Source organism: Atheta coriaria, unplaced genomic scaffold, assembly GCF_025399875.1.
Source record: "Atheta coriaria isolate IRGN ID8LTWV9N9 unplaced genomic scaffold, Caltech_Dcor_3.1 hic_scaffold_1_pilon, whole genome shotgun sequence".
Taxonomy (NCBI): Eukaryota; Metazoa; Arthropoda; class Insecta; order Coleoptera; family Staphylinidae; genus Dalotia; species Dalotia coriaria.
The window spans coordinates 16,113-38,831 of NW_027045443.1; the positions used below are offsets into that span (position 1 = coordinate 16,113).

The window sequence follows — 22,719 nt, forward strand, 5'->3', positions numbered from 1 at the left end:
GCCACACCTTGAGGGCCGCGGTGGTATCGCGTGTGAACGCATTTAGGGTCGCACAACCACCCCCGCGCGGTTCCCACTGGGTTTGTTTAATAAAACTGCATCTAGATGTTTGTGCCGTACAAACATAATCAATATATTACCCTAAGTGTAATTCAGTGATAATAGCTTGTGAAAAAAGTGTACATTTCGCCCCACAATAGACATTTCTACATGAATCTTTGTATTATTCATATAAATAGAAAGAAAAAGAATTATAATCCGCTGTGGACAGGATTCGAACCTGTGCGGGTAGAACCCATTTGATTTCGAGTCAAACTCCTTAACCGCTCGGACACCACAGCCGGTGGGGACAATTATTATAATTTTTAACAATAACAATAGCGTTAATAACATCAAGAAGACAAGAGGAGGAATTGCAACCCGTAAAAAGGAGTGTGGGAAGCAGTGCATGTACAGGTACCGTAACTAGTGCCCGGTTTTTCCATATATATTCGTGAGAAAATTTGCTAAAGAATGTGAAATAAATTTGGTATTTAAATATCTGCATGCATATCAACCACAAAATCCGATGAGCAATTTTATGAAACTTCCCCCGGTGTATATCCCCATCATGCGCATCATCTATACATGCCCGGTTCGAATGATTAACGAGGCCTTGGGGAATAGTTGAGGGGTTACTAACGCAAATTGCCAATCAAATTTGAAAATCTACATGGCCACCGTGGGATTGCCGCGTCACATTAGTGACCGTCGTCGATATAAAAAACTAACAAACATTCACTCGTTGCAGACATGAAGTAACAAACACGCTGTGAAAAGCTGCGCGCGATTTGTGGATAATCTAATAGGTTTTTATTGTGCGAATGCGGCGTGCTGTAAGTTCGTAATTCATTTTTATAGTTTCGCGCCTCAAAGGCATTCGGCTCGAAAAGCCGCCCGCACCATATTCTTATCCTTATCCGCTTTCTTATGCCGCGTTCACGCTTCGCTTCCACATCCTTTCCAGCGATTGCCGCGCACTGCCTCCGCCGCCTCCATCGCGGTGGCACACGTATCGCTCTCTCGCCTCTCACGCGCGTATTTTTTCCTCCCGCCGCTTTCTAATATCGCGCCGCATTATACCTTAAAGGCACGATTAAACTTTTAACGCGCCATTGTGTTATGCCAACCACATTCTTATTCCGCACTCCTATTATATACCACATATTAATATTATACTATCCCTTTTATTGCGGCTTATAATCTCGCGCGGGATGATAATAGCACGATGACTAACAAACGCGACGAAACCAGTCGTTTCGCGAGCGTTATTTCCGTTTATGTTTACGTATCGCCGCGCCTGCCGAAGAGATAAATGCCTGCATTTATGACGTGCCCGAAATATCGCCTGTGACGCATTTATTTTATTAAATGCACATTAAAATAAGCTCGGGCGCGCGTTATAAATTATCAGAGAATGGCGAAAATTTCCAACCGTCCGTTGGAAGCCTGATTAAAGTCGGAATAAAAACGATACAGCAAAGCACATAATTAACGTGCTTAATTTGTATTTGTAGGTAATAGTATTCCAGGTGAGGTGGCGGTTCGCCCATTTTCCGCGAGCGATGCATTTAAATGATGAAGTTAAATGAAGTTGAATAAAGTTGAAGAGAGTTTTGAGTAGTACGACTAGTTTTGAATGCCCGCGTACAAATATTAATGCAACATTAATTAGGATGCCGTTGGTGTTGTAAATTAATTATTTATTACGCTCGGGAAAACGGGAAAGCATGAATGGGCGGGCGGTTAAGGCTTAGCCGGGGCGCGCGACTCGAAATATTTTATTATCGCATTCACAGTGAGAAGAGAATGAAAACTTGCGGCGGTGAAGTTTACGTTTTTATATTCCCTCGTTTTGCAAAAACTTTCGAGGAGGGCCTATTTGAAAAGGGAAAATTGATTTCGCCCATCTAAAACCCTACGCCACTAAAAAAGACATAAAAAGTTAAGATTAAATTTATATCTGCCACCACCGGCCAAAAAAAAAAGTAAATAAAAACTAAATTTAACAACCTGTCTATTAAAATTAAAATTGCAAACTTCTGCCTGTGATATTTTGGATGTGTTTGTATTTTTTTGAGGGGAGAAATCAGCATTAATAGAGTGTGGACTGTAAAAGTTGCCCAACTTTCCCGGCGTCAGATATATTAAGCGTCAAATCGACGTATTTTATACGTCGATTTACGATCTGGTATTCTATTCCACGGCGTATTTTTTTTGCTGTTAGGCACGTAGTTTTTTCCAACTTCTCGAAGGGCGAAACGTGTTTAGCCTAATATTTTGCTTTTTTTCCGCGGCTCCCGTTTCGTTTTTTATTTCAACGCCGCGAACGTTAAAAACTTATAATTAAATCGCCGCCACAACTTTTCTCCTTCGTCCTGGTCCTGCCTCCCGGCAGTTTCCCGCATCTTTTCCTTCCGCGCATGTTTTGTAATATTCGACAGCGCCTGCTGTAAGGATATCCCCTTCGCTTCCTTTCCATAATCAATAGTATTTTTAATAATGGCACCGAAAGTTAGGCGCGACAACAAATTTTATTCAAGTTTTTACCGCCCGAGAGCAACAAAACTTTTCACTTGTCTGTATTCCCGAACAGATGGATGTAAAATTCGACATTAAACTTGCACCACAATGACGCAAACATTACTAAGATGTTTGCGCGCACCAAAAAAAAAAAAAAAAAACTGAAGTTCTGCGGTGTTTTTCCTCTTGCGGTAGCGCGATGAACGCGTAGCGCGAAAAAGACACACTCGACGAAATGCACACGTAAAGAAAGACCTTCCCGCATTTTCGCAAGAGGACCACTCGGAACAGTTCCGGCGTTCATTCGGGAATCGAGACATTCGCGATTCCACTCGAAACTCACTCCAGGAAGCACCTACAGCCGCGCACGGAAGACAAACCCGCGCTCGCACTCCGCACTCGCATAATTTCATTAAAACTTAGCGCGCATTACGACAACGACGACGATATTGCCCGCCGAATGCGACGCGCGAGATTTTTCCGCGAGCAAAAGTATGCGCAGCATCCACAGCCGGTATTACCGACTCCCAACGTGTGCCCGGCGTACAAGAATAAACATCGGCAGTGTGTAGGTGCACGTGTTTAGAATAAATAAGACTTCTTACGCTGCTCGCGAGGGTCGGTATTCCCAAAACGGGAAAGAAGAAAGAAGAAGGAGCAACGCGCGGCCATGCCAGACACCACTGCTCCAGTGCGCGCGCGACAGGAAATACGGAATAGAAAATAGAAGCGCAAAGTTTTTCCGCGACGACAGAGCTGCAGCGCGCAACGAAAATAATCGTCGAATAAAAGGTTCATTGTTTATCATAAGTAACTTAATTAAAAACCTCCCACTTCACTCGTTTGCTATTCTTTCCCGGCGCTTTTCTGAAGACTTCATTCAGCGCACTTATCTTATTATTCCACTGGCAGGCGACCATACCGCGCGGTGTCTTCCGGCGAGCGCAAAAGATTAAGCTGGTAAGTGGATTAAATAAATCACATCAGATCCTTCTCTGATTCCGAAATAATTAGCAGGGATGCTGGTGTCAGGCGATAGCGTTGAATAAAATTATCCAAGGGTCGCCGGCGGCGAAATTGATATATAAACGCGTTAAATATGTCGGCGCGCTTTTCGAATATGGCAATTTTTCAATTTCGGATAGTGATATGTGCGCACACAAGAGAATACGAAAGGAAGTAAACGAAGAAATTCGTTTTAGGAACATCCTTCACGGCCGAGCGCCCGCCTGGACACATAGCACTCAAATATTTTCACTTCCATGAAAAGCAAAAGCGTCAACTGTACACACAGGCGGTGGCGGTGGAGGCTGGGGCACCCACCACACCACCATCAACTCGCGACCGCAATGCAGGGTGGCGGCACAGCAGGGAAGAGAGGACACGAAGAGTGCTATTTATTTTCCCGGATATTTCTCTCCACCACACCATGCACTCACCACCCGCGTCCTATTTCGGCCAATAAAGCACACACCGCCGGGTGTGCGCATCCACCAACCCCCACCACTACCTTACTCACCACTTGAGAACATCCGGCGCAGGAGTTTCCAATTAAATTAAAATTTCCCAAGATAATTTCGAGATTACAATAACCGTGAGTGCATTTTGAAAAAGTTGCGATTATAATAAAGAAATTGTCATCATTACGTGGCAGCGCGCTTTTAATATCCTTAATGTACTCAAATGCGTGCAATTCGTTCCCGATGAAAACCTGCCGCGGTGCGGGCTGCACCGCTGAAGAGATTTAATGGATGCCCTTAAATTAAACAATGGTATCGTAAAGTTTTTCGACGTTTTATTGCGCACTTGATTTTTTTCCACCTCGACACCACACCTCCTCAAGGCGGCTGCTCGTAGGGTGCTAAAGTTATAACTTATTCATGCGCTCAAAAGATGCTTCCTTGCGCGCCGGCTGCACGCTATTCCTCTCCGTAACACGAAACCGTCTTATGTTTAGTTCAGGAGTCGGAACAGTTTTCCAAGTCTTTCGTCCGACGACTGACGTTGCCGCCGCCCGCGCGTACCTCTCTTTCGCCTGGTTTATTTAGGACTTTCGTTTACGTATTCGCAACTTTCGCGTTTTGTAAAACGGAACTGATGGAATTGCCGACGAGGAGGCCTCCGGGGCTCGCTCTCTTTTCCATTCGAAACCGTTCGAAGTTTGTGCGATCTGCGGCCGGGTTGAGTAACTTCATAAAAAGTAATCTTTTTAATTTATACCTGCGCATTTGCGACAAACATACACATAATACCGCGCTTCCGTGCTTCTGTTTGTGTGCAGCACGAAACTATCAAAGCAATATGAAAGGGACAGATGGCCTTTTCATGAGGGAGCGCATGTGGCCGGCCACTTTTGTTGGCGGTGCATTACCAGTTGCGTTTTGCATTTATTACGATCGTGACACACACCCACCCCAACAACCATTAAAGCATCGGCAATCGTGGTGCGAGCGTAACAAATTGAACGTACAGCTGTCGTCCGCACATCTACAGCGTGCTGTCATCAATCAACCACCAACACCGTTCGTAATTTGTGTATCTCCCGAAACACTCAGTACGATTAATATTTATATCCGAATGCGATGTGTGGGCGTTCCGTAAGTGTGCGGATGGATGTGTCGGCAAGTTTTAATGAACGCACACACGGCGGCGACGCGAGTCGATTATGTCTGAAGAGTGCGCCGCTGAAATTAAGCGTCGTCTGCCAGGCGACGCCGACCCCGGGGTGCATTGTAGTGGCGCAGCGACTGATAAAACGATCGAAATAATCACCGGAAATTACGAAACGTCACGATGCATGATGCGCCTCGCTCTTGTATTTATATTGCTTGTCCGTGTGTGTGTGTACTCGCACTCGTCGTCGGTGAAAATTAAATTAAAGCGCCTCTCACTACAATTAGCACGAATTCCGATGCGTTCGCAATGTTCGCACCTACACGAACACATACGCATTCGTTTGCCGGACGGGTTAAGAATGGTGGCCGAAATGCTCTCGCATGATAGATTGCGGTCTTTTATCATTCGCGCCTTGTGAAAACTTTGCACACGCGAAAACGTAATTACGGCCGGCGCTGCGAAAGTCAAGAGGGTCCTCTCCCCCTGGCTACTGAAATCAAAATTGGGGTAGCGCCATCACCACCAACGCACCTCATCAAATTTCACACACAATGCGCGTCGAATACCCGAAAATATTTGCGCGTTTTTACGCGCGCGAGAGCAAAATGCGGTAACATACGGTAGAAAATCGGTGTGCGTTCGCAAACTTCTGATCGTTTATTTCGTACCAGCCCGGGCAAGTAATTAGCGCCTGGGATGTCGTTAATTTTCCTGATTTTCTCACTCCTCCGCACTTACGCAGCCTGCAAACTAATCGCTATAAATAACGACGAGGCGATTTTATGCTCCAAATAAATAGAAAACAATAAATAATAAACAGGATTAGACCGTAATTAATTATTAGCCATCGCGCGACTGATACCCTTTTACAATTGACACAAATCGAAGAAGAAATAAACAAATCATTACAGCATCCTACTTGGTTTTTTCGCAAAGGGTAATGTAATTTGTCTCATGATGAAGACCGCAAGCGAGCTAGACGGAAAACGAGACGATGCACAAATGAGCGTTACCGCTGTGTCTACAAGCCGGGCGTAGTCTGCCTGCAGTGGGTGCAGTATATCTCCAGCTCGTGCGGATGCGTTTGATGGGCACCAGGTCATCCGGAAGAGACAGTCGGCAAACACAATCTAAGCTATTAATGCGCTCGTACGTACACGCGGTCTCGAGTTTGCCCTTCAAATTCGCCCCCGCGCACGAAAACGCAGACGAGCGCATAACGCGATCAGCACATTTTCGAACTTTACTTTTCAATTAGCTTGCCCGTTCGGAAATCAGTTCACGCTTGACAGCGACGACGACGACTGCGTTCGGCGAAATATTAGGATTTAAAGAAAGAAAAACAAGCAGCGGCGTCAAATCGAGAGCGCAGTTGGTAATTATAAAGAGGCGCGTTCAATATTTATAACTGTAATTAAAAATAGAAACGAAAACGTTGTTTTGAGCGGCCGAACACAGCAGCATAAATATGCCATAAGCATGGAATAGAAAGTGTTTCTTGCGTTCTATTTACTATTACGCTGCGGTGTGTGGATTTATCCATTCAGCGCACGTTCAATAAATATTAATCGCGATTTAATTGGCGAACAAATTAGTAAATTAAACAATAATTTGCTTCGACGCGTTAGTAATGACCCGAGTGTTGTTCTCTGCTGAAAAAAACAACGTAATGTGCAATGTGCAAGCGTCCTTAAAAGTCGAAGTTTAAACATGGGCGCGCAATTGTTTCAAGTTTGAAAAATCTAGGCCGAGTTTGCTCATACATGACACACACACTTTCGACATGTTTATTTGCGGCGCTGAATTTCGTCGTGTTCAACTTGTTTGAACAAAAATCAGCATAAATTTGGAAACATCCGCGCTACGTGCATGAAATTTTATTTATTAAAAAGGCGAGCGGTATACAATTGAAATAAAAACGTTTCAAATGGCATGCGATCAGAGATAAGTCATGTCGGCTCGTCGCCGCCGAGTTCTTCGTGGCAAAAAGTCGCGCGCCCGGCAGCAGGAGAGCGCAACAAGTAAAAATCTAGCAAGAAACACGCGCAGCCACAACCAGCGCAGCGCGGCAAGAAACGCGAGCGCTGCATAACGAGCGAATAATGCGCACTTTCTATTGTATTTTAATTTATTTTCCTGCATGGACGAAGCCCTCGCGGCTGCCGCCAACACGGCATAATAACTTGTGAAGCGCGTGAAAAATTCGCCGGGGCAACGCATAATAAATTCACGCACTTTTAATTCGCTCTATTAAATTATGAAACATGTGGCACACGCTCGGCGAAGGCGCAAAACAACGTTAATTACGGGTATGCTGCGCGCCAGGCGACACACCTTCGACCTTTCACGACACTTGTTTTCACTTCGATATCCTACCGATCGCAGGCAGCAAAGAAATGTAATGCAATATGGTCGAGTCGGTCGTGCGATTTGCGTCTTGTTACATGGCGAAACAAGAGGCGGAAAACGCGCAACAACGCAAATATCAAATACCCAAACAACACACAGTTAGAAAACATTCGCGACCGGCCGAATCGAATTACTTTTACTTTTTTTTTTTCTTGTCACTTCGAGAAGAAATTTACATATTTAAATATTGACATAAATAATCGTGGACAATCACAATTGAAAGAGAGTAGTTCGAACATTTGCTATTATTCAATACTGTGGCGTAATAGGAAGGAACAATGACTACCGAGTAAAAACGGTTATGAATAATTTATATCGCGGCACAATTTCGAATGATGATGATTCCGCGGGTGCGTGCGATTAGCGACGGGCATCATTTAGCGTTGTGACGTAATGCCGCGTTTGTTTGCTTCAACAATATGATGAGAAAGGAAGCAGAAAAAAAATGTGCTTTAAATCCACTGGAAATGTCACACAATCAAACAAGGAAACGCGTTTAATTCAATAAAAAAAAAAAACGAACTTACTTAAAGTCCAACAACCGAAAAAATGGAATAATGAATGTGGAATGAGCTGCAGACGCAAGACGAACGAAGAAGAAGCACATAACATTGTTACAACAATGGGAAAGACTTTCTAATGCTGTGAGGCTTTAGCGCATTAGAAGAACGATGCCTGATGATAGGAATAAAAGCGGTCGAAGATAAAACGGCCGAAAGAATGCAAGAAAACACAGAACAATAGGCTGGGGTTTTAAATGTCAGCAGTGGCGGCGGTTGCGTAAATGGAAAATTTCCGAAGTGCAAACATCAGCGCGGACGCGCGTAGATGCCAGATAAACGGTTGAAAAATTAAATAATTAGTAACGCCATGACGTATTAATTGCGAGCGGCGACGCGGCCAGGATTTTAATTAAATCGAACACGTATATATATACAACAAATAACGAAAACGAATGTGCAAAGGGTGAAAAAACGAGGGCGACGAAACGAGATCGAAGCGCGCTGCCACCATCGCGCTGAAAATGTGGAAATGCTAGGCACGAATGTGTGGCGTGCACGTCGGAGGTGGGCCAACGTCCCAGCGGGCTTGGTTTCATAATTAAATATGAGGCCAAATATTAAAATTTACGCCGGCCAGTTGGTTTATGACCGAATGGAAAACCAGCCGCGCACGGAATTGTGATACGCTCGCATTCCCTGGTCAATATATTTACTATTTACACATAAAGCATAGTATTACATTACAATCAATATTGAGCTACCATATCCACTGGCAGTTCTAATTCATTAAGTTTACGAGAAGTGCCGGATTGGAATTTAATTCCCATGGAAATCCCTACTAATATTATAAATGCGAAAGTCCTGATGTTTGTTACACTTTCATGCAAAAACTACTTAACCGATCATCATGAAAATTTGTACACATATTCGTAGTGGTCCCCGAATGGTTATAGGCTACCTTATATTTAATAAAAAAAATTATTTTTTAAATAAAATAAAGAAATTGTTTAGCCAATAATACCTCTGCATCTGGCTATTTGACTACTTTAACGCCATCCATTCCAGCAATGAAGCTCAAACCTAAGTACTATAGTACCATCACACTGTATTATCACACTGTATTACCGACAGCTACGTCAACATCAAATCCAATTGACTACACTATGGAGACTGTACACTATACTTCCATAGACTATACTTTCAGCCATTTTAAACTTCCCGCCATTCTACTTCATTGTTACTTCTTCTGTGACTACAGACGCGTTCGGAAGCAACTTCATGAGCTTGTGATTTAATATTTACAAGTGCACAATGCATAAAACACCGTCTGCATCCACAGATTCAAATACTTTTCATACTTTCCACCCGTGTGTTCCCAACAAATATTCGTAGATAATACTGATACATCAAGCAAGTGCACTCCACACTGTCCAGAGCTCAACGAATGAAATAACAGCTTTCGTACCGTTTGTTCAACAATCGCACCGGGGTTTAATCGACCGGGATCAGTAACAATCGGTGGGTACAATACCAGAACGCGAGGCATTAATAATTCGTGGTATGCAAAATTTATACATATTCAAATGCGAATTTTAAAACCCTCGGATGTTTGTTTAAATTAACAATGTATGTGCACCGTAAACGTCGGCGCGCGCAATTAATACGCGAGTGAATCAAACAAACGCGTTTTATTGCTTTCGATCAAACGCACTCAGTGTAAATACTGAATCAGTAATATTGCACAAACAATACACGCACAAAGGTATCATAACCTCTCAAACGTACACCAGGTTATGTTTTACGATCTATTGTATCCAGTGATTTATTGACACAGAAGGAATGCAGTTCTAAAGCAAAGAAACTTTTTTTTTTAATTAAAATAATTCTACAACACCCTGTAATATTTACGAGTGTGATTCGTGTAGAAATGTTATATAACAACATAAATTAAAATTGATACCTAGAAGAGTGTTCCTGGGGGCGGATGGAAGTAAAAGTTAAACTATGAGGCAATTAAACAATTAATTACGGCGTCTTAATTATCTCGGGTAAATATTAATTATATAATTGTTTAGCATTTATTAATGATAGCAACCCGACGCACGAAAGCAAAGCCGCGTAGCAAAGATGATTATTAATTAGGGTTTTAACGTGTAAATTCGCAAATTCACGCTCCCTCTGTCGGCATTCATCCCCGGCATTGTTCGCGCCGGCGGGACTAGGGAGTTGGAAATCGAGGCTGCGTTGCGTAATAATAAAGGCACTATTTATCCAGATAATTTAAGCAAATATTTTCCAACCCTTCGGTGCCGTTTGCACACGGGCGCCGCGACGCGCATTATCTAAGGAGTGTGCGCCGGTGTGCGTGCGTGGGTATGCGTGGCGGGCATAATGCGCGCATTGTTTAAATAACAAACAGTGCCGGCTGTGTGTCAGGAGCGCTGCCGCCGCCAGCCAGTGGCGCGCACGTTTGCAACTTTATTAAAGTCGATTTCGCCGCGCGTCATTTTTAATTGAGCGCACGCCCGACGAGACGTCGCGCTTTACGAGCGCTAATTTATTATTATTGGGCGAAAAAATCGTAAAACGTTTTATGCGCCGCCGCCGCCGCCGCCGCCGCATCGACTAACGAACGCGCGCGCCGATTCCTTTCGCTTATCTTCGAAGATGCGAGCGCGGAAACGTGCAGAGGAAAAACATAAAAGCGTTTTTCGGAAACGCGAAGCCGAAAGAGCATTCCGCACGCCGAAACGCGAGAGAGCGTTTTATCGTCCGAAGCGATGAGTGTAAATTTTATACGACCTGCCGAAAATACAACGAAAATAAAAGCGCCGACCGAAACAAAATGCAACGCAATTATACTTTTATTGATACATCTGTATCCGCTGCAATGCGAAAAATTTATTTGTTTGCTCACCTTGATGATATAACTACAAATCAATGGAATGTTAATAAATACGAAAGACAACGCTTGCATAATATTTGTTCACACGGTGCACGCACGGAATAACAATCCATTTATTAGCATTATTTGTGTCCGATCGCACCGTACGGTAATATTTCACATCAATCAATGCGCCTGCATATGACAAAACACACTCGTATATTTAATTCACTTTTTTCTGCCTGTCTGCGTCCGCAATTAAAATATTTTCTCCCTCAGGCGCGTTTTATTCCGATGATACATTGTTCGCCTTTCGGCTGATAATGCCAAAAATTTTAAAGGCGGACCCGATTCCACCGATCTTTTCTCCTTTCAATATCTTTCGGTTTTATTTTCTTTCAACGCATAACGGAGGAGTTTCGGGCCCGTGATTCTTTTCATTAGGGTTTTTTGTGTCTGCGCCCGTTTTTGTTCAAACAGCTGGCCGACCCGACGTCGCACTTTTTCAGGTAAGATGTAAAAGTGGATGGCATGAAATAAAAGTCTGTCTCCACACGTGTATTTAACAGTCGAAGAGAAAACATCAACAGAGGCGCAAAAAATACTAAGAATAACGCGTAAAACTGTCATGATTAGTTATCAAGTGCTTAGTAAACAATCAAATTTAAAGAAAACTTTGATTTTGTTTTTAATTTATCGATTTTATTATATTCTTGATGAAGCAATCACTTGCGCTTCACACAAGCCAAGTGGCGGGGGCGGCGACGCGTAAAATCAGCGAAAAAAGCGGCGTGCGTGACGGCCCTGATGAAAGACTCGCATTGTGCTCAATTATTAAACAATAAATCAATAACGAACCGATTCATTATAATCAACAGTAAATGGCACAAGCAACCAACGAACGCGAATAATACGAGAGGCGCGGCACACACAATGCCAGCCGGCGGACGAGCCGCGGCCAACGCATCCGCTTGATTACTTTTATTATCACAATGCGTTATTATCTTAATAATTAATGTATGCGTACTACGATATTTTATCGGCTCGCACTCGATGATGAGTTAAATAATTACAAACACGCATCGACATCGATAGTTGATACACGGCGATGTTTTTTCCACATCCAACAACAAATCTAATTCGTTAATGGTGTACACACAGTGTATGTTTAATACGTAATGTTTGCCAACCTCGATTGCGCGCTAAATTGTGCCAATTCTAATAGTCAACTCCGGCATAATCATGTCCTTAACACGCCGGTAACAATAACCATTCTTCGATTGTGTGTTGCGATGGTACCGCAAACACGCCGATAGATATTACATTATATTATGAATCCTTCAAAATCAATAAGCACATTACATTCGCGATGTAACTTTAGTTTCTGCCTTGGAGAAAAAACCACGCACACCGATCTCGCTTTTTGTTCGGTGTTGATCTTGCCGGTATTAGCATCTTGCGATCGACGGAATTTAATATACGAAATGAAAAAGTTTTGATGTTGGCTGGCAGGAAAATTTAAACAAAAGCCTATTATATTATGCTCCTAACATAACAGAAGATTGCATTGAACATTATTCGAGTACAGTAAATACGGTTCATTCGCGCTGCGAGCGCTAAGAGCATACAAGAATTTCGAATTGAATAAACGCGCAGAATACGCGCGCAGAATGAGGAACAACTTGTTCATTATTATTGTTCTCGGCGAGTCGTAAGTCATTACGCTCGGGTTTTATTTTCCACTTCTTTTGTTTCAGTTGCGCCAGCAAAGGGTGGTATTACGGACACCTTATTGGTTTTCAATCGGAGTTGATTTCGTCCTACTTTCAGCGCAATACAACATATTTTACATTAATGCGCTGTTTGCGTAAACATATCGTAAACGTAATAAATATGTAATTACAATAACATTAATGCCCTTGAATACCCATGATGGCGTTTTTTACAGCCCGAACGCATACGGTGAAATTACATTTTCCTAGCATTCAACTTTCGGTCGTTCAACTCATGCATTAAACACTTGTTGTAACTATAACTACAACACGACACAATGCATTCAAAAATGATGGAAAGTCCGCGTTTTGAAATCGACAAAAACAAGACGCTTTAAAAATTATCACGAGATAACCACCGCACGCAGCAGTCATTAGTTACAGTAACCGAGTGAAAAGAACTGCGTGTGTGTGCGGAGTGTCCGCGAGAAGCGATGCGAACACGAAAAGCTTATTAGCCCCGTCATTAGGCCGAAATAAATTAAAAATCACGCGTTGGATGTGCGCCGAAATTAGCCTCGGACAGAATATGACACCGCACATTTGGCCCTCCTTCGGATTTCCCTCGTTGCGCCCTAATCCGCACGGCTCGTGAAGTTTTTATTCCAATTGTGATTCCAATGTCGCTCTATTTGGGCATTTAGGTGTCACGATGAGCACGAAAAAAGAGGCCAAAGGCTTGAAAAACGCGCGAGCGGGTCGGAAATCTCCAGGGTGCTGCCATATTTAGCATTGTTTGTGTGTTTTTTGCGGGCATTATGACACACATGCAATACAATGAAATACGCCATATAATAAGCATGACCCTCACGCGCCGTATGCTTTTTAACGTGCGCGCTGCCGTGAAAACAAATAAAAACGCGAATGTCATTCCGTTCGGGCGCGCCGGCGTTACGTTTTCCCGGATAATTTGGTTGCGGTTTATTCGCTTTATATGTTTTATAGCCAACGCGCTCCAATTCGATCTGGTCGGGCGGCGGCGGCGAAGGAAACGGCGCGGCGAAAATTTTCCAATGCGTGTACGTGCGGCGCGCTAATGCTGAGGTGAATTTCGCTGATGTAGTGCGAATAAACCGACGCGCATCGCGGACAAACCAATATTGTACGTGCGCCATTGAAATCGAGCGAAAAGCCGACGCAACAACCGGTGACGAATCGCCACGTTTTTTACATCTACCTATTGCACCAATTTAGAAAATCAGTGGCTTTCGACCGAATGATGTTAAATATGAAAACGCTCGATTGTTTTTGGGGAAACTGTGCCACTTTTTGCGCAGCATCGCCTCGTAAACTAAACGTGCGTAACCTTTGCGAAACTGTTTTCGATCAAAATAATATCACATTACGTGCGCTCGTCGGTTTAATTTTTGCGCGAAACCGCAAACAAGGCCGCGGCACCATGCATTTTATTGCCTCTCGTGTGTGCCGCTTTATTTTACTTTGATTTGCGACATGTATCCAACAATATGCTAACCACACACACGACATGACTTTTTCTGCTTACTCAATATTGTTATTAGGACAGTGCACTGTAAAGCGCAAGAGACACGTAAATGTTCTCAATGCAAAAACTGTCATAAATCACAAGAAACTTTAGATTTTTTGAGTTTAACTCGATTTGTGTTTTCGATAAGTTTGAATTTCAATTTGTTAGCGGTATAAGTGACTCGATTCAGGGCACCTTACGAGGATAGCGGTAGAAGTGACTCGTATTCAGGGCACCGTACGAAAATGAATGTATAGCTGACTTTTTTTGCCCATTTTTCTTATGAATTATTTATTCATATTTTAATTTAACTAGCTTATCTTATAGAGAATTTCCCGTAGATTAAGTATTTTCAATCCGTGGATCGCTATCGCATTTAGTTTAGAAGATATACACAATCGAAATATCAAATAATATAAGAATGAGAATATTTTATCACTGCGTGCACCGCGCTAGCAATTAAACATATTCCATAATGCAGCGTATGATAGTGCAGTTTTCGTGCACCGAGCCAAATGTGCGACGCGTTCTCATTCCGCAATCATAAAAACTTTTCTCCTACATATTCAGCGAGCGCAGCGCGTATTTTCTTCATTATTCTCTCGCGTTTTCGCATTCGTCTGCGCTTTTCTCGCGCGAAACAATAAATCCGAGTGAAAGCAAACGAACAGCGATCAAAACATAATCATACGTTTTGCATCTACGCCCGAGAGGCGTGCGCGTATCTCTTTCCGCATCCAGTCCGCGTCCTTCCTCTCCGAATCCGACGTACAAATTGCTTATTGTGCATAGAGAATAGCCGAGGAACTAGATTCGCAAGATTTCTGTGTGTGGGCAACACCACGTCCTAAATTAATCGCCCATAAAAAAATCAATCAACACGCGAACGGATTCATTAAAACAAGAGAAATTACCGCCGACGTTGCAAACAACATTTCGCTTCGAACGGAATATCCACTTCCAGCGGATGCAAAACATTCGCAAATTTAAATTCGGAAATAGCTTATGTTTGCAATGACAGCGTATATTTGTTTTCTTCCAGTTGTGCGCTATTCTATTCATTACAGCGCTTCCCATTGATCAACACAGAGTGTCTATAGGAAATTCATCGAAAGGCTCATTAAAAAGCAATAAAAGAAAACAAACGCTTTGAGGAAGTCAGTTTAATTGACGCATGCGAGGCAATATTTTCGGAAATTTAATTTTCTTGACATTCCCACGACATGGGACGCAAAATCTGCAATTCGAAACGTACTAAATTTCTAAGTGAAAGAAGAAGAAGAAGAGGAATTATTAATCATTACTGGGGTTTGCTGTAGAGCGACGGAATAATCTCGTTGGCGACACCCCTTTCTTTTTCGATAAAAGGCGCAGAAATGCACGAAGGAACAAGTGAAAGAGCGATTCCGATACGCTCGTAAATCCACTGACACTATAAAATTGCCGAACGAACCGATAGTGAGAATGAGAAGCACCAGCAAGGCGCTTCTCCTTTTTTGCGTTTGCGAATGAAAATGACGGGCGCGTTACGAGCGTTCTGCCGTTATAATAAAATTTTAATTGCATTTTTCGGTGACGTTTCGCTGAATATCGCGCGTCTCGCGAGAAGGCACGATTATTAAAAGTCGAAGTGTCGACGCCCCGACGAAATTTTAATGTCGCATATTAAAAATCTCATGAAAAGAAGAAATATGTTAGTAGTTCAAGTGTACTACTCGAATGTGAAAGAAAAAAGGAAGAAGATGCCGCATGGAACTAGGCAATCGCCAAAGCTGACTGACACGGAAAATAGAAAGTTCCCGATGTGTAAATGAATAATGAATAAATAAACGCCTTAACGAATCAACTGTTACAAACAGCGCGCGCGCCGATACACGCCAATCGGCAATATTCGCGATACGGACTGCTAATCGACGCTAAAAATCCAGAAAAAAACTGAAAGCCAGCGCACGAAGAAACCGAAAATCTCATTTACACCAAAACATATCCTCTCTGTTAATTTGCATATAAAAATTGGTGCCGTTGATGGTATCACACGAGCAGCGCCTGCCGCTACCGCGACGCCGATTTCAATGATGCCAATGATGATGACGATGATTATGTCCCCCGGTCATTTGGGATTCTGGGTCATCGTTCACCGGTAGCCGGTATTAAAATGTAGTTTACCAAGCACGCGTTGTGGCCCGAACGAAAACAACAACCAGAACCAGATAGGTGACAAATGAATAAATATAAACAAACACACGAATTTATTCATTCGTGCAGCAGCAGAAAAACAAGATCAAACGAAGAAAAACAACAACAACAACGCATCATTTCCTAATTGGTTTAAAAGCGCGTTTGTTTCCGATTCGCAAAGAAAAAATGAGCCGCGACTGCCCGAGAGAACAAAAGGCCTGATTGGCTCAGAGTCGGCGCTTCAATTTATACAAAGAAAATCAAGCAGAAATAATCAACAAAAAAAATCAACCAGAGACCAAGGCGCTCGTTCCAAACAAACAGAAAAAAAAATCGGCCAAGATATATTCGTTTTTACTTTGGTGGAGGAAAAAAGTTTATGATGATGAAAAAGTTATTGCATTAGTGCTACTCAAGTAGACTTGCCATTGCGTTGCAGTCAACCTACAAGTTTGACGGTTTTCATGGCTGCGCACTCTTGGAAGAAGTGGTTGTCTTCCACAACGGTTCAACGGACGGATCGGACGAATCCCTCAAGTTTCGACTGGCCGATGCCGCAAGAATTCATATAGGTAAAAATCAGGTCTCTCTAAACCTGTGCCCTTGCAGCTAAGCTCCAATAAAATGTTCTCTCTTTAACATCGACTAACTACCACACTACACGGCTGTCATAAATTCTTAACGAAGTTCGTGTTGCGTCCCATTTACTCTGTTTCGTAAAATTATTCAAGACAAGCGAGGACAAATTAAGACGTTCGATATTTTCCGTGGTGTTTAATTGTTAGCCAGACGAAAATATGAGACACTCACTGAGAGTTCGATTTTGTACCTGAATAATACCTGAAATTATATCGACCGTTGTAATCTGCCCGAAGTAACCGCCAGTTTGAAACACTCTCATGGGTCCTACACCCGCCGAAATGGTAATACGAGTGGAAAGAAGACGGTCATGACCTGACCGCCGACGACGAGGATGATGGGAGCAACGAAAGCAAAATTCTTTTCATCCAGTTTGAGGCGCATTAGGTGAGAAAGACGAGGTGTAAGAGAGTGAGAATCTTTTTATGGGGCACAGATGAATTGGTGTTTTTGAAGCTATAGGGCTAGATTTGGTTAGGATCTTCGGATGTGTCGTGCGGCCAGCAGCTTAAACGCAGCTTTTCAACACAGCCCACATGTGCTTAGATGTCGTGTGACTGGAGTGATGCCGAAGCAAACGTTAACGACCACAAAATCCAAGCGTTAAAAATACGCGACCGATGTCGAAAATGCGTGCAATCCGCGCCGAAATTTGCGTTATTAGGCGGCAGCTTATTAAGTTTCAAAGGGCAATAATAATTGGAATGTTGCACAAACGCACGGAACACGAGCGTGCAACATTGAACCACTGGCACTCTCTTGGAGTCGGATCTCTCCTACTACCCGAGACTTCTTGCCAGCGACGTGTGTGCGGAGAGAGCAGATCATTCAAAGTTGCCAGCAGTTTCGCGAGGCTGCGGCATGTGTAACTGGAATAACGAAACCGACCGAATGAACGAAACATCGTGGCGCATTCAGCGCGACGGAGTAAAAGGAAATTTATATTTAGAAATTGTGAATCTCGCCGGTATTAGATGCTAGCGGGCGGAGTGTAAACGCTTCGTTTTTCCCACACTGGCTTCGAGAGCGTCTGACGCATACTCACAGACTGCAGAGGTAGCAAGACCGCCGACTAAAGGTGATAGGCGATGCTGTTTTTTCTTCTTCTCTCGTTTAATAAACTACCTCAACGTATTTCATCTTGTTTTCATGACGTGCGAGAAATGTTCTCATTATGCATTAATATATGCAAATAATGTTGTAGTTTATGTACAAATGGTAACATAACTTTTGAAAAAGTTGATTTTACACGTAGATAGGTGAAAAACGAAATATCTCAATTTCAATATCTAAAGGGCCCTTCGTTTTATTGATATTGCGCGTCGTGCAGCGCACTTACAATGCGGATCTTTGCTTGAAAAACTTCCAGCACGGAAAATAGTTTGTGTGCATGCAGCGTTCGAAGCGCGCGCGCGGGTCGAGCGAACGCGGCCGCACCTATTTCCACAAACATTTAAACTTATAAACTTTTAAACGTTTCAAAGGTCTAATGTAAGTACTCGAAGCAATGATTGCACCGGGTCCCACAGGGCCGGCCTCCAGTGCACTACTACAAACAGGTAAGTATCGCCTCTCACCTGACTGCGGGTGTACAGAAATGGAGTGCGGATGTTAATGCTAATCAGGCGTTATTATACGCGTACATGACATGTCTGACGTGTGGAACCAGATGCGGCACTGCTTCCATTTGTAATGTCTACTTAATCGTTACGCTATTACAAAAGGCACGAAGAGGCACGCACGAAGCCTTCGTTAATCACCGACAAGGCTTGATGGTTGATAGTTGGTTGCGTGCTCTCCGAGAATCCATCGAACAGCAAGAAGAAGGGACTTGACAAAAATGAACGATTTACGGAATCAATGCGCGCGGCGCGTACGTATCGGATTCTTCTCGAGGACGATGACGATGAGAGTCCTCGACGAGGCCCCGGCGCTGCCGGTTACGAAGCTAATTCGACTTTGTTTCCTTTATTCCTATTTATGCGAGAACATTAAGCGCATTAAACCCGCCGCCGAACAATGCGCGCAGGCAGCCATGCGGAAAATTATCGAATTCATCGATTGTTCATTATTATCTAACCGCCTCGGAGCCAAAAGCAAGTTGGTTCTCGCGCTCTCGCGCGATTCTTTGTCCACGACGTTTTCGGCGCATTAAATAAATAGCCGTGTTACATCATCGCGAGTAATTCGATAGTTCGACCAGTGAGAGGCCTAGAGATCTCGGCCGGGCGGCGAAAAAGTGTGACCGATACATGTAGAAAAGTTTGCGGTCGGCGGCGCGACCAGGAAACTCGCAACTGCGGCCGCGAGACGAAAGCAATCAATCACGGTTTTGCCAGCGAAGAAGTTGGCTTTTCTCGTTTAATTGAAAAACTGAAAAAGCTGATTCTCTAAGTTAACACAACAAAGCCGATACGACCGAAAACGCATTAGGGCTTCTTTCTTTCCCGTGAATTCATTCATTCGGTTTTGTTTGTCGTGCGTACGCCACGGTCGTAAATAATTAAACGTAAACTTGTTGCGCGAAACGCACACACTATTCGTAATTAAAATTTAAAACGCCGAAGCTCGGAAAATGCGCGCGCTCAAGAAATTCGTAATTGAAAAACTTTCGGACGCCGCGGCGCGTAACTTTCAAAGCAAAGAATCGAAATGAAAAGCCAGGCATCATTTCTTTATTTCGCGAAAGTTTACCTTTGCAGTGGCGCGCATCAATTTCCAATAGGAAGGAAAGCGCAAGGGCAACGCGAGAGAAATATGAACAACACTCACCTGCAACAAAAGAGAAACATTATTGCAAACTTCATTCTACGGTGCCCGAGATATTCTTATCGAACAATCAAACGAGTTTATGACTTTTCCGTTAGGTGAGCATTGATTAAACTCACTTTTTTCGCGGCGGACGCGCACAGGATGCGCATAATATGAATCTATTTCCTAGACAAGAAACGCAATGATGCGTTACGCACAATTTATCACCACACGAACACAAACTGTGTGCTGGTGGGCTGAAAATCGACTTTTTTCTTGTTGTCAACAAGAGTCACCCAAACAAATGTTAGATAAATCCAGTACTTAATAAATCGTTAAACTAATGACTCGGAACGCAGCGCAAGGATGCGTCGAATTATTACATATTTGATTCATAAATTTGCATTTTAATTGCGAAAGGAACTTCGACACTGCGCTGAACAATGTTGGCGCAATTGGCTCCAGCGCGTTTGAAGTAAATTTATTCGCATTTCCTGGTGTTTATTAGTAATTAATAACATCAGTCGAGTGAGCGGGCACGCACAGTGCTCACATAGAATATACGCCTCGCTGACGCTGCTCTGCGCGCAGCAAAGTTTCAAAAAACTTTTCGGCCGCACTTTCAGTTTTTATTTCCCATGTAATTTCGGCGTCTCGATTTCTAATGTGATTCTAATTTATGTCCTGACATTAGGCGTACTTACTTTTAATGCGTGTATGTTTTTTGCATGCTCAACATTTTGGAACCAAGTTTGCACGGAGTAATGAACGCGGACACGACTGTCAAGGACTCGCGTTTTAATTTCCGAAGGCCGTTTTCGGTGAGCGGTGAGCTTATGATAATTGACTTGAGTACGCCGGGAAGAAAGTAATAGTTGAATATAAAAAAAAACACACACACAACAAGGCGTTGGGCGCCGGATTTCGGTGCCGTGAACTACTTGGAAGCATCGCTGCTTTTAGACAGGTTTTTAATTCGTAATTCCATCCCGGGTCGTGCTTATAATATTTACATGTGACTCTCGCATTCGGAATTCTCTTTCTCGCGGCGATTCGAAATTATACTTAATTTAAATTGAGTTGTTGCAATCCTCACATCCACATCCACATGCGTGCATGTATAAAATATCAAATACTCGAAATTTATGAGCGCGGCGTGAACGAGCGAAGAAGAAAAAAATGTGTACGCACAGAAGTGAAATTTACATTTCCTGTCATCAATTCGCGGCGCGATCATTTCTATTCGCCTGTATAATTAAACATAATTTATTTCGGCGCTGCGCCGGCGTGAAATAAAAGTTTCACATCAGCAGAAACTTTCGTCCGGCACTTTTTCCAGCTACCGCCTTTGATTTGATAAACATTTCGTTAGTTTATGTGATTCCGCGCGGGGTTGTTAAAAATGTGCTGACTTTAAGTCCAATTTGAAGTGGAAATGCAGCCCACGAGGTTTCCAGCATTTAATGAAATAACGTGACCGGATTGTGATGCTTTTCGCGTCTTTTATTTTCTCGTTCGACCTGCCCCTTCTTCCGTTCGCTTTCCTCGAGAATTATGTATTTCCTCCTGGGCGTTTTTATTCCACGCATATTTCCACCACGCGAGCGCGTTCGCACAATTAAATCCGCTTTTTGCGCTCGCCGACAGCCGACGTGATATGCGTAGACGCACCGAAATGGCACGCAAACATCGCGCCCGCAATCCACACGCCTGTCACTGTCACGGACGGAATTGACACGTTGCCTATGCGAGAACCCGACAGCAAACAAACACAGCTCGCACGCACAAAGGGCGTAAATATAATATCGTGTGCACGGTGCGGTCGCGTACCTGATTTGTGATAGCTACCGTACCCACCGGCTGCAAATTCGACATTAGCGCGCTTTAAAAATACAACGCAATCCCTACTAATATTATAAATGCGAAAGTCCTGATGTTTGTTACACTTTCACGCAAAAACTACTTAACCGATCATCATGAAAATTTCTACACATATTCTTAGTGGTCCCCGAATGGTTATAGGCTACTTTTTATTTAATAAAAAAAAATTATTTATTAAATAAAATAAAGAAATTGTTTAGCCAATAATACCTCTGCATCTGGCTATTTGACTACTTTAACGCCATCTAGCATTCCAGCAATGAAGCTCAAACCTAAGTACTATAGTACCATCACACTGTATTATCACACTGTATTACCGACAGCTACGTCAATATCAAATCCAATTGACAACACTATGGAGACTGTTCACTATACTTTCATAGACTATACTTTCAGCCATTTTAAACTTCCCGCCATTCTACTTCATTGTTACTTCATCTGTGACTACAGACTTCATTATTTTCGATATTCGCGAGCGAAACCGCGGGTTAAAGCTTCACAACTATACGATAAGAAATGAATAATTTGCTCAAACAAACCGCAATGTAGGACATATGCCTTTACGTGTGCTGTGTGAATGATCAACTTTGACGTTGGTTGTATTTGTGACAGAGCGCGAGCAAACTGCGCTCCGCAGCAAAACGTTATCAAATTACAGCCTTTTCGCGCGCTGCAGCAATTTTATATTCCCGCGCCTGGCCGCAAATTACGACGAAATTTAATTACACAAAATACACATAACACGAACGAGCGGTGTTGGTTTCCAGCTAGCACTCTGTGCGGCCAACACGCCGCCACCGCCAGCGAAATTTCCGCACGCCGGGCGCGAGTGGACGGCTGCATTCAAAATAAATACACATGCCATATATTATATCAAAAAGAGTAGAAAAGCAAGAAAACCTGCTGTGGGACCGTCATAAAGGCGTGCGCGAAAGAATACCGGCTGAAGGAAGCAACAAGAAGAACGCTAAAACATCATAAAATATAATAAAGCAAATTTAATTTGAGCATTTGCACATTTGGACAATTTACAGTCGA

The 22,719-nt window shown here is 43.1% G+C and overlaps 1 protein-coding gene and 1 non-coding gene across 2 annotated transcripts in view; both read right to left on the reverse strand.

Annotated features, from left to right (window-relative positions):
* LOC135804294 (uncharacterized) overlaps window positions 1-22,719 on the reverse strand; it is a 43,493-nt gene that overhangs the window by 8,362 nt on the left and 12,412 nt on the right. The gene's annotated exons all lie outside the window — the stretch shown is intronic.
* Window positions 260-341, reverse strand: TRNAS-CGA (transfer RNA serine (anticodon CGA)). The gene has a single exon. It is a non-coding gene; the product is annotated as a tRNA-Ser (tRNA).